The 12896-nt window shown below is 43.5% G+C and overlaps 1 protein-coding gene and 1 pseudogene across 5 annotated transcripts in view; one reads left to right on the top strand and one right to left on the bottom strand.

Moving 5' to 3' along the window:
- Positions 1 to 12896, bottom strand: part of GOLM1 (golgi membrane protein 1) — a 98175-nt gene that overhangs the window by 59326 nt on the left and 25953 nt on the right. The gene's annotated exons all lie outside the window — the stretch shown is intronic.
- Positions 8124 to 8525, top strand: LOC143661772 (lysM and putative peptidoglycan-binding domain-containing protein 2 pseudogene; annotated as a pseudogene).

The raw sequence follows: 12896 nt of genomic DNA, 5'->3' as shown, positions 1-12896 counted from the left end.
AGCCTAAACTCCTTAGCGCTCAAAAGACCCTCCACGAGCTCTTCACAACAATGGTTCCCAAAGCAAAGAAGGAAGTCCCTGCTCCTCCCAAAACCGACGCCCATGGAAAGGCTTTTGAAGGCCAAGGCGGCAGTGCTGAATGGAGCCGCAGGGTACAAAGTCAGACCCATGCGTCACCCACATGCTGGCAGCCCAAAAGTCCTTGGAGAAAAAGGCTTGACCACCATGCCATCAGCAAGTGCCCTCCGTCCTCTGGGTCGGCCACCAGGGTGACGGAAGAGGACAACGCAACTGCGTTCACTGCAGCCAGCAAAACCACCGAGCACCAGACTAAAAGGCTATGGGGGCGGTGCCACAGTGGCTCAGTGGCAGAATTCCCACCTGCCATGCCGGAGACCCAGGTTTGTTTCCCGGTGCCTGCCCATAAGAAGGAAGAAAAAAGAAAAAGACTGAGGACAGGATCTAACAAGTGATGACTACTGACTCATTAGACAGATGCTCCTTTTCAGTGTCTACTGTGTTAGAAACAGCTGGAAGGAAATACCTGAAACTGTGGAACTGCCACCCAATAGCCTTGATCTTTGATAATGATTGTATAACTACAGAGCTTTTATCGTGACTGTGTGATTGTAAAAACCCTGTGCACGTCACCCCCTTTATCCAGTGCACGGGTAGATGAGTAATAAAATAAAGATGGAAAATAACAGTAATAATGGGGGGGGCAGGAGTTAAGCAATATTTTGGGTTTTCTTTTTTATTTTTATTTCTTTTTTTGGAGTAATTAAAATGTTCTAAAATTGATTGTGGTGATGAATGCACAGCTACAGGATGATACTGTGAGCCACTGATCATACACCCTGGGTGGATTATATGGTATGTGAATATATCTCAATAAAATTGCACTGAAAAGATTAAAAAAATAAAAAGGCTGTGGGAAAGCTCTGTGACACTGACATGGCCTATGCTTCCAACAAAATTAAGATCATCTAAACTGAGCCCAGCTCACTAATTCAAATATAAACTTTTTTCACGATTAAAAAAAATCCAAGACCCTTCACAAAAGGGCCCCTGCTTTCCTGTCTACACTGCAGACCCCAACACCACTTTCTGTCCAGACCCCACGACCAGCCGTTCTCCCCGTGCACACAGCCACCTTCCCGTACACCGGGCACACTTCCCCAAGGGACCTTTGTCCCTGCTCCCACTCCCAGCCCCCCAGACACACTCACCTGGCACACTGCAGGTCAGCAGACGCCCTAAGCACAGCTCTCTCGTCAGCCCCCACACACTGGGACACCCCCACCCTGGCTGACCCAATGCAGATCTGCTCCCCCTGTCTGTCCCATTCTCCTTTTTCCTTTCTTTCCCTGTTATAAAATGATTTTATGAAATTGATTTGGACATATGGTAGGTCAAATAATATTTCCTGAAGATAATAATTACAGACTTTAAAGCTTGACATAAAATTAATAGCTTGAAAAGTGTTAGTCATATTCCCAGCAACAGCATAATAAAATAATTCAATACGTAGAAATACAGAACTCTAGGACTAGCTGGAAACTTGGAAATCATTTAGCCTAATATCCTCATTTTGTGAGAAAACAAGACTCAAAGATTAAGCAAGTTGCCCAAGCTCACAGACTTACTAGTAATAACAGAGCTAGAAATCAAACCAATCTTTCCTAAAACTAAAATCCTATCAATGACATTTCAACTGGCTCTCTATCAACTAAAAGCCTAGGCTTTTCTCCAATGCTCCATACGACTGTAACATGAAAGAGCAACGAGACACTGCAGTAAATCACAGTCTCAGAATTCACGCTGGGAAGGAGCTGTATTAAATAACTGGGCCAGCCTTCTCTTTTTTCAAGGGGACATGTATGTGAAGCAACTTACCAAAGGTTTGTTAGGAAAGAGATGTCTGGATTAAAATCCAGGGACTGACTAATTCACCTTCAAAATTCATAGCCCACCCATGGCTCCCGTCACTGGGGACTTCTGGTCTTCTAAACATTCCTTGAGTTCCTCCACATGAACTTTTAATACCAATACATCAGCTAAGGGGCCTTTCCAGGAAGCAAGCTCCTTGGATTCCAGGTATGTCAATCATTCTTGTTAAGGATTCCTTACATAGGTATCACTGCAGTCTCCTATTTTTACCTTGAGAATGAAGCTCTCTTATCTTCCACGGAGATGTGTCACTTGGATTTGCAGATCAAAGTGTAAAAATTCAATGATGTGGTGTCATTTAATACTTAAGAAGCTGTGATACACTGAATGACACACTCCAAGGGATGGCGGAAACCAGTTCTCAGTCATAACCATTCCTGGGTGAGAAGCCAGCCCTTGTGACGGTCAAACAATGCACGTGCCCAGCGGCTGCAGCACTCTGCGCGGGATGGGCGGAAGGTCCCTCATCATCTGGACAGGATGCTCTTCTGGCTCTGCCGGGACTGAAGATGCCACCAGGCCTTGCCACGCGGCCTCAGGCCGCTCCGAGGACAGCGCTCGGGTGAGAGCGGGGCGATGCGCTCCGTGGGCGGCCGTGACTCCCACTCTCTTTTTTACCAGGCCTTCCTGTACAGCAAAGCTTGAAAGCTAAAATCCATTTTCCAGAGTAATTGCTAGGGAGACTCAGATTCCAATCAGATGCACTCATATGAGACTTGACCACTAAACAGGGTAAGGGTAAGGGGTAGGAGGTGCAGAATTGAGCAAGGAATCCAGTGCCCCAGCCTGCAGCCAACGCTGCAGGGGCAGCCTTTCTGCTTAAATACCTACAGTGGTTTCTCTACAACTGGATCCTGACACACCCATTTATCCGCCTTTCGTCCGCTCTACGTAGGAAATGCACCAATAATTGGACGTGGCCTGGTTCATCACTGAGCACTCGTCCAGTGCTTGGCAGAATAAATTCCAATGGATGGACAGAATCGGACATGGAAACTTAATGGGGATAAAAGAAAAAAATCAAAGAAACCAATTTTATTTGCACAAGTCCATTCTGGTTCCCTGAGAAAACCAATCCTCCAGAAGAAAACCATCACATTCCCAGTTGCTCAAGAAAAAGCTAGCCCAGAGAGAAGCAGCTGGAACACTCTAAGGCCATTTCACTGTATGAGAGGAAAGTGGCGTCGGAGGCCAGCAGTCCTGTCCAGCCGCATGCCGGATGCTCCCCAGGTCCCAGGAGCTGAGGCAGGATAGAACAGCATTAAGGCTGAGAGCCTGCGCTTCTATTCAGCTCTGAGTTCACAGACAACTGCAAGTCCCTTGTTTCTTATCTAGCTCCAAAGGAACCAATACAGAGCTGCAAACTTCAGCTTCAAACTTCCTGGGACAAAAATTTCTCTAAAATCCCAAAGTCATTGAAACCTCCCCAGACCATAAAAGCTTGTACAATTCTGGGCCCAAAACAAACTTTTAGTTAATGATGAGAAGCACAGGGTCATAAAGATTGTTGACAATTTGCCCAAAGATACATTTTAGGTACGTGAAAGCAAACTACAAGCTATGTATCTCTTCTGCTGGGTATCTCCTCCTAAAACTTCTTAAAACAAAGAAAACACCTGCCTGGCACCCAAAGACCATCCTGGGAATCTGCACAAAGAAGACACCTGGTATTCAAAAGTTACTATGGAAACCTGCTATTTACAAAACTTCCTATAAAGCGAGCTCAACTCAACCCACTCAGGGCATGTCCCTCCCTTGGGCACATCAGCCCTAATTTCTTTAACGTGTACTCTCTCTTTTGGATGAACTTCTCTTTCTAATAAACTTCACTACTTATTCCTCCCGGCCCGCTCATCTCTAAATTCTTTTAGTTTTGAGGCTGTCGACCTGGATCAGGCGCTGGTCACAGAACCACCACGTGGCTCCTAGGGGACTCAGCTTCACTTCAACCTTGTCTTAGAGAAAATTACGCCCATCTCTAAAAATATCTGGGTATTCCGAGAAATTAAGCATGTTCACGTTAGGAGAGCACGCTGGAAACTCTCAAGTAGCACATGATGACCAGACTTCATAACATTATTCATCTCCTTTTAAAGAGACAGAAACTTACAGAGAAAGTCACTCAGATAAACACGGCTGCACGTGGGGAAGCAGCCCCCATCCCAGCAAAGGACTGATCGGCCCGGCTGCTCCCAGGCTCCCTGCACCCTAAGACCAGGAGACTCTACTAACCGGTCATTTAGAACAGGAAAGCACTCTAAAGCATGCATGCCTCAAAAAAGTAGTTTCCAGAAGCAACAGACCTGCCCACATTACCTTCAGGAGGTCGTTCTACATTTTGTTTTTAGTTTGAGGATGAAGAAATTAAATTTTACCTGAAATCTTTTCACCATCCTATTACAATTTAAGTAGAAAACTACCTTGTAAATTCAAATCTGGCATTGAATATGTATGTTACTTTGTTCATCTTGCAACCCCATCGTTCTTAATGATGCTCGTTTGAGGACTCTCTTAGTAATTAACAGGTCCTTTTACGAGAAATATTCTTCATATTTTGAATTGTGAATTATTAATCCCTTAAAATTTGGAATGTTAATATAAATGTAATCTATTAAAAATTGAAGATTTAAAAAAGAAAAAGGGCTTTCCAGAGCCTTCTTGTACCTGGAGGTCACTGCGCAAGACAGCAGAAACCCAGAGGCCCATGGAGGTCACTTGGTGAGGGGCAGGGGACACAGAGGGAGGAGGTCGGGGCTGAGGAGTCCCGGTGACCCAAAGGCTGCCCCCACGCCACCTCCCCCAGCTCTCTATCCGTGAGCTTTTTTTTTTATGCGCACAAAACCATCAATGTGCCCAGGACATCTCCTCTTCCATTCTTCCACTCAACACTTTGTTTTCTAGGTCAAAGGCTCCCCTTTAGGAAAGAGACAGGAGCTGCATTTCCATTACAAATGGAATGTTATGTATCCCTTTCGCACTTCTGTGGTGTTAACTTACATATTTTCACAAAGAAACGAAACATACAAATGTCAGAGCACATACACTGCTGCAGGAAAGCAAGCCTAGTGAGAATGTCAAAAACGCAAACATTGAAAATAAAGTTCTTTCTGACTCTCACTTTTGGCAAGCAGAGGTGAACACAATAGCAGGAAGTTCCACATCCCCCGTCACAAAGTGCCAAGTCTGTCGGGTTCTCCCAGACCCTTCCCCCCAATATTTCAGACACTAGGCTGGGGGTCCCCTGCCGTCTCTGTCGGCTGGGTGCCTCTCGACCAGCAACCAGTCAAAGGGGTACCCAAGATCGTGACACGTTCTCAGACCCAAAGTCATTAATCAGCCTTTCGGCCAATAAAATAAAAGAATGAGTTCAGGAGCTTTGTGCCAGGAGATAACGCAGACGGTTCTCAGCAAGTGACTCGTCACTGGTGTCTGCCAAAAAACAGCCAAACCTGAGTATCTGTTTCTACTTAGGTCCCTCAGAAATCTGTTTTATGTGTAACCAGATATACATCCACAAAAGGGAAACAGCCTCTCACCAGGTGGATGCGTGAGGATTATTTATACATAAACAAATTGGGGAGGTTGAAAACATGGCCACAAGTCTCTGAGACCCCCTGTAAGGATGGGATTCCCTCTAAATTAGGCCTGGCCTCACTGGCCTGCTCCTAATGAATGTCCTCTGTCAGGGGCTCCCCTAGGAACCCAGTACCAGGGTATGAGGAAGCCAAGCAGCCTCCCCCCCTCCCCAGGAGAAGCCACTTGGAGGTGGGGCCGGGGTGGCAGTGGCGCTGATCACATACAGACGAGTCGGGGAACCCTCAGGTGACCCCACAGCCTTCGAGGTAGCCCAGAGGGTGGAGAGTGGGGCAGGAGACGTTGCTCCCACTGAGCCCTGGCCAAATTATGGCTTCATTAGCAAAATAAATGTTGGCCATGGTTTTGGGCCACCATGCTTTGGGGGTAACATCATGCAGCAAATAGATGATCAGAATTCACACATTCGGGGCTGACTGAGCCCCCCAACAACAACAAAAAAAGATAACTCACATCCGAAACCCCTGTCCTGTGAACACGATCTTATTTGGAAGCAGGAACTGTGAAGATGCAATTAGTGAAGATGAGACCAAATTGGATGAAGGTGATTGTACAGAGAGGAAATTTGGACTCAGAGAAGATGGAGTGGGCAGAAAGCGGAGGGACGCCTCTACAAGCCAAGGAACACCAAGGAATGCTGCCACCAGACGCCAGGAGGAAGGCATGGAACAGAGTTTTTCCTAGATGATCAGAGGGAATAGGGCTCTGCCAACATCTTGATTCAGACTTCCAGCCTCCAGAACTGTGAGGCAGCACCTTTCTGTTGTTTTAGGCCAGCCAGTCTGTGGCACTATGGCAGCCCGGGGAAACTAAGGCAATATATAATACCGTTCACCTGAATCAAATATACATCTTCATATTCAAACCACAGTCGCCTAGACCACTCCGTTATCAAGGCAAACCACAGCAGCTTCCTTCGGCAAACATTTATAAAGAATCCTCTTGTCTGGGATTAGACCCCTGAATTTCTACCTGGGAAGTGGCTGCCTCAACACCTCTAAGGTACATAAGAAGTTACGAGTTTTATGTATTTTTTAAATGACATGCTAAAAACAGACATGTTCAAATATATACTTTTCATCTTAAAGAGCCCCATTTACACTCAACAAATTTCATGGCATAGTTACCTTTTCAAATCTTGAATGCAATCAATAATCTATAGAAGTTCAGATATAATCCATATTTTAATTAAAGAGGTCAGGGGTATCACTTGATTGCTTTCCAAGTGGTAGAATTACAAGTGATTTAAAAATTCTTTTTTGTATTTATAGGGATTTCCCAACATTTTCTACAATGACAGTCCTTTAGCAGTTAAGAAAATGGCAACTTCCTTGAAAATTACTTATGCCTAATTTATATAACAACTATTTTTTGCTTCAAAACAGAGTTCATATGGAAGTACATATGAACAGTGACCACACAACTGTTCCCAGAGTTATATAAACACTCATGAGCTTGGATTATTGCATTTAAGTAGTTAAACCCTGTTAACCACACCCATTCCTGCAACAGAGAGAGGCAGTAGAGGGAAATGGAAATGGCAGCTCAAACCCCCGGGTTCAGCTGAGGTCTCATTTCACTTACCCACTACAAATGACTAAGACAGGGAAATCTGATGGGGCACTGTCTCTGGACCCCTCTTGGGCCGGGCTTATCCCCTCATCCACTGGGCTATGGACGCGTGGGGTGGGGTGAAAATGGAGGAAGCACAGCTGCCTAGCCTTCTGCTTCAGCAGGAGCAATGGGTGAGGGGCCTTTCTCCACAGAATGGGGACTTTAGACAGGGCAGACAACGAAACCTGTCCTTGTATAACTTCATCTCCCAACAAACTTCCCAACCAGCCAGACAGATGTATCACCACGTTTGCATCTCTTAACACTTCGCTACATGCTGACATGCCCTCCTACCTCTCTCCCCAAACTTCTCCAAGGTCCCTCTTACTTCCAAGGCTCAACTCTAATCGTTTTTAGGAAAAGACTATAACTACTTTAAACAATGCTGATATCTTCTTTCTTGTAACTCCTATTGCGGTTAATAATTAATTACTCTCTAAGCAACTGAAGGAGTCTTACCTTCTTCCAAAATAGAATACAAGCTGCCAAGCCAGACATTCAGTAAGTGCTTGTTCATTGACCACAATTCCCATTCATTCATATATTTACCAAAAACTGGCTCTTCTATTAAGTGCTAGTCTGAACCCACTAGATATGCTACCTGATCAGGCATATAACTTAAGAGTGGAATAAGTCAGAAAAGAAGAATACAATTTTACACACAGAAACTGATCTGCAGGCCATTTTTCTCTTTGAAAGTGGAATACTGCAGCTAGCAGCCTCAGCAGGACGCATGGCGGGTTCCTCACCTGCACTGTCCCTGAGGGAAGCTGGGCCCCGGGGACCCACGAGCTCGCGCTCAGGTTCCGCGTCAGAGGCGGCTGAGCTGCCCCGGCCGGGCACCGAGTCCCGCCCCCACCGAAGCACCACCAGGCCAGCGAGGAGGCGCCGCGGGCCGCCACGGGGAGCACCCGGTCCGCGCGGGAAACACGCTGCAGAGTTCCGAGCTCAAGTACCAGTTCAGCATGGAGCAAATAAAAAGGGCAAATAAACTGTTTTCCAACGATTGCATATTTCTGAAGAAAACTCTGAACATTTCGGTTATTTGTTGTTAAATGGACTTAGTTGACTCCAACAAAGGAAACTGCTGATAGGGGTCTTTCTCTTAAAGAACAGCCAGTGGTGGCTGAATAAGACCCACTTCCTTCCTCCCAGTCCCCAGGAATCCTAGGTTCAGTCTGCACAGTCTGAAGAGGTGTCAGCCAGAGATTTCTTGCAGATAAAATTACCAACACAGGCAGCCAAGAAACTAAAAGAAGAGAGCAGAGATGAAGAAAGACCCTATGCCACTGCCTCACAGAGGATTAAGAGGCAGAACTCTACCATGGATCTAGAAATGGTTAGATCATAAAAGAACAAAACAAACAAAAAAAACCCTGAAGATTCAAAAGCATATCTTTTGGATCCTCAGAGCATTTATCTTAAAATCAATTAAGTAGTTCCACCTACTGTAATTGCACTGAAATGTTTCATTCTCTTTGGCTTTCTATAATTTTAAGTCTTTTATGATGGTATGATAGCAAAATTGTATCCTAAAGCTCATTGCTTTTGCAGGTGGTTATAGTTTTTAAACTAGTTTTTATAAATACTGGTTAAAGCATCAGAGACTATTTGCATATTCAAAATAAAAACAATGTTTATCTCCTGATGATATCCTAAGTACATGACAAACATGAGTGCTGTTTAAATTAGGCTGAAACTGCTGTGTTTATAACAACTTATGTGCTATATATATTTTAATATGTTTTACCTAATGTAAAGAACCAAATTTTGCCTGCTATTTTGTAAAAATAAACTACAAAAGACTGGATGAGAAAAAAGCTATGTTTTCATACAAAAATTGAGCTCTTCAATTTTTTTATAGGACATTTATTATTGATATTTAAATTATATTTGCAGAACGGTGATAGCTTATCCCTCCTATTAATGCTTTGTGGGTTTTTTTTGGGGGGGTGGGAGTTTTTATTATTATAAATCCAGTTTTGAAAAATAAGAGTCTCATTCAATTACATTTGCTAATAACCTTTGCATTTTCATAATATCTGACCCCATGTGTCTCAGATGTAGAAGAAACATGGTATACAAAAATACCATCAAAAGAACAAATAATTCCAGGATCTGACAACATTTTGTTGATTTCTAGTTTAGATTTCAATGACAGGTCACTTTATGTAACTGTTACTGCTTTGCAATTACTGTGTTCATTTGAATCGAGTACTGCGTTTTCTCATAATTTAATTGTCTGACTTCTGTTGCATATATAGCTTGCTGCAGTAAACATAAAGCAATATACCGCTTATAATTAAATTTTAAAAAGTGGAATACTGCAAAACACTTGATCTCAACCACCAGTCTATGGATCAGGTAGCTGAATCATGATTACCTGGGGATCTAGGGAAAAAATTATGTGCACAATCTTAAAAAACTATGTATAGTCTCTGAGACCTAATTCCCAGAGATTCTGATTCGGTGTATTTAAAAAATCTATATATTTTAATAAGCTCCCCGGTGATTACAATGTGCAGCCAGGCTAGATTGACTGCTTGGAAACATTTCCAACAAGTAAACTCAAAACCTCAAGATGCAGATCATACTACAGCCAATCTGATTAACTGAATCGAGAATTCTGCATCACGAAACACTAGCGAGCAACATACTTTCACCAGGATCAAAACTACCCAATTAGAAGGTCATCTCCTCTTCCCCAGCCCCTGTTCAGAAACTTCTAGAGAAAAGGAGAAAAGGCACCAAAGAACTGAATAAGAGCCAGCCTCTGCACATCTGGCTTCTTCTCAGAACATTATTCTCCACGGCTCAAAAAGGCAAAATAAGGTTTTGTACAAGAGTTTTGCCATCTTTCCTTCAAAGTCGTGCAGCCCAAAAGGGTGGCCACCAGCCATAGCTGGCTATTTAAATTTAAATTCTCTTAAATTAAATAAAATTAGAGCTTCAGTGCATCAGTTCCTATAACCACATTTCAAGACTTCAATGGCCCAATGTAGCTACTGTTACTGGACTGTAGAGAGCCGACAAGGAACGTTTCCACCCTGCACAAATTTCTAGTGGACAGTGCTAACGCAAAGCATGAATTTCATTCTGAGAAGGAATTTTCACCACGTTTTCCCCTGATGTGTTTGATTTTCAATATATTATCCAGGCTTCCCTCTGAGGGCTGCGATGCTCCTGCCATGTAACGGTGGCCCCCTAAGGCAATGAACACTGGCTGGAGGGTCGGGGGAGCTGCAATTTGACAGCTGAGATGTGCAAACTACCCCCCCACCCACAGCGCCAGCCCCACTCATAAGAGACCACAAGATCATTCTTTAAAATTCTACCAAGGACTTCCAGAGAAGATGGCGGCTTAGTGAGACGCGCGGGTCTTAGTTCCTCCTCCAGAAAAGCAACTAAAGAAACAGAAACAATACGAAACAGCTCCCGGAGCCACGAGAGAGACCAAAAAGACAGCGTACCCCATTCTGGAACGGCTGAACGGGCAGGGAGAATCCGCTGCGGTGAGATACCCGAGGGGCGCGCGTTTTCCCGGCCGGGGCGGCTGGCAACTGGGGTCCCCTCCACGCACGTGGCTCCCCAGTCTGACTGGGAACGTTGGATAGCGGGGCCCTCCCACCACGCTTGGCGTCTCGGGCCAGCTGGGCAATTTGGACTGGCACTCTCCCAAGCCGCGGCGGGCGACCCCCCATCCACGCGCAGTTTCCCGGGCCGACTGCGAGATTTGGATTGGCAAGTTAAAGGAGCCACAACATCTTTTACTGGTGGGCCCCACAGACAGACGAGCGCCACGAGCGCCACCTACTGGGCAGGAAAAGAAAAACAGAGCCCAGAGATTTCACAGAAAAATCTTTCAACCTGTGGGGTCCAACACCCAGGAAAATCTGACTAACTGCCCAGACACCAGCAGAAAATAATGGATGACGCTCGGAAAATTGAAGATATGGCCCAGTCAAAGGAACAAACCAATAGTTCAAATGAGATACAGGAGCTGAGACAACTAATGCTGAATATACGAACAGAAATGGAAAAACTCTTCAAAAACCAAATCAATAAATTGAGGGTGGACATGAAGAAGACATGGGCTGAACAAAAAGAAGAAATAGAAAATCTGAAAAAACAAATCACAGAACTTATGGGAGTGAAGGACAAAGAAGAAAAAATGGAAAAAACAATGGATACCTACAATGGTAGATCTAAAGAGACAGAAGCTACAATTAGTGAACTGGAGGATGGGACATCTGAATTCCAAAAAGAAACAGAAACTATAGGGAAAAGAATGGAAAAACTTGAGCAGGGGATCAGGGAACTGAATGACAATATGAAGCGCACAAATATACGTGTTGTGGGTGTCCCAGAAGGAGAAGAGAAGGGAAAAGGAGGAGAAAAACTAATGGAAGAAATTATCACTGAAAATTTCCCAACTCTTATGAAAGACTTAAATTTGCAGATCCAAGAAGTGCAGCGCACCCCAAAGAGAATAGACCCAAATAGGCGTTCTCCAAGACATTTACTAGTTAGAATGTCAGAGGTCAAAGAGAAAGAGAGGATCTTGAAAGCAGCAAGAGAAAAACAATCTGTCACATACAAGGGAAACCCAATAAGACTATGTGTAGATTTCTCAGCAGAAACCATGGAAGCTAGAAGACAGTGGGATGATATATTTAAATTACTAAAAGAGAAAAACTGCCAACCAAGACTTCTATATCCAGCAAAATTGTCCTTCAAAAATGAAGGAGAAATTAAAACATTTATAGACAAAAAGTCACTGAGAGAATTTGTGACCAAGAGACCAGCTCTGCAAGAAATACTAAAGGGAGCACTAGAGTCAGATATGAAAAGACAGAAGAGAGAGGTATGGACTAAAGTGTAGAAAGAAGGAAAATCAGATATGATATATATAATACAAAAGCCAAAATGGTAGAGGAAAATATTATCCAAACAGTAATAACACTAAAAGTTAATGGACTGAATTTCCCAATCAAAAGACATAGAATGGCAGAATGGATTACGACCCAGCAATACCACTGCTAGGTATCTACTCAAAGGACTTAAGGGCAAAGACACAGACGGACATTTGCACACCAGTGTTTATAGCAGCATTATCTACAATTGCAAAGAGATGGAAACAGCCAAAATGTCCATCAACAGACGAGTGGCTAAACAAACTGTGGCATATACCTACGATGGAATATTATGCAGCTTTAAGACAGACTAAACTCATAAAGCATGTAATAACATGGATGGACCCAGAGAACATTATGCTGAGTGAGTCTAGCCAAAAACTAAAGGACAAATACTGTATGGTCCCACTGATGTGAACCGACATTCGAGAATCAGCTTGGAATATATCATTGGTAACAGAGACCAGCAGGAGTTAGAAACAGGGTAAGATAATGGGTAATTGGAGCTGAAGGGATACAGACTGTGCAACCGGACTAGATACAAAAACTCAAAAATGGACAGCACAATAATACCTAAGTGTAATGTAACTATGTTGGAACACTGAATGAAGCTGCACCTGAAATATGGTTTTTTGTTTGTTTGTTTGTTTGTATGTTTTGTTTTTTTTCTTTTTCCTTTTTTTATATATATATATTTTTATTAGTATTATTATTTTAATTCTCTTCTCTATATTAACATTCTATATCTTTTTCTGCTGTTTTGCTAGTTTTTTTCCTAAATCGATGCAAATGTACTAAGAAATGATGATCATACACCTATGTGAT

The sequence above is a fragment of the Tamandua tetradactyla genome, chromosome 2 (assembly GCF_023851605.1).
Source record: "Tamandua tetradactyla isolate mTamTet1 chromosome 2, mTamTet1.pri, whole genome shotgun sequence".
NCBI lineage: Eukaryota > Metazoa > Chordata > Mammalia > Pilosa > Myrmecophagidae > Tamandua > Tamandua tetradactyla.
This window is presented reverse-complemented; position numbering and strand designations above follow the sequence as displayed.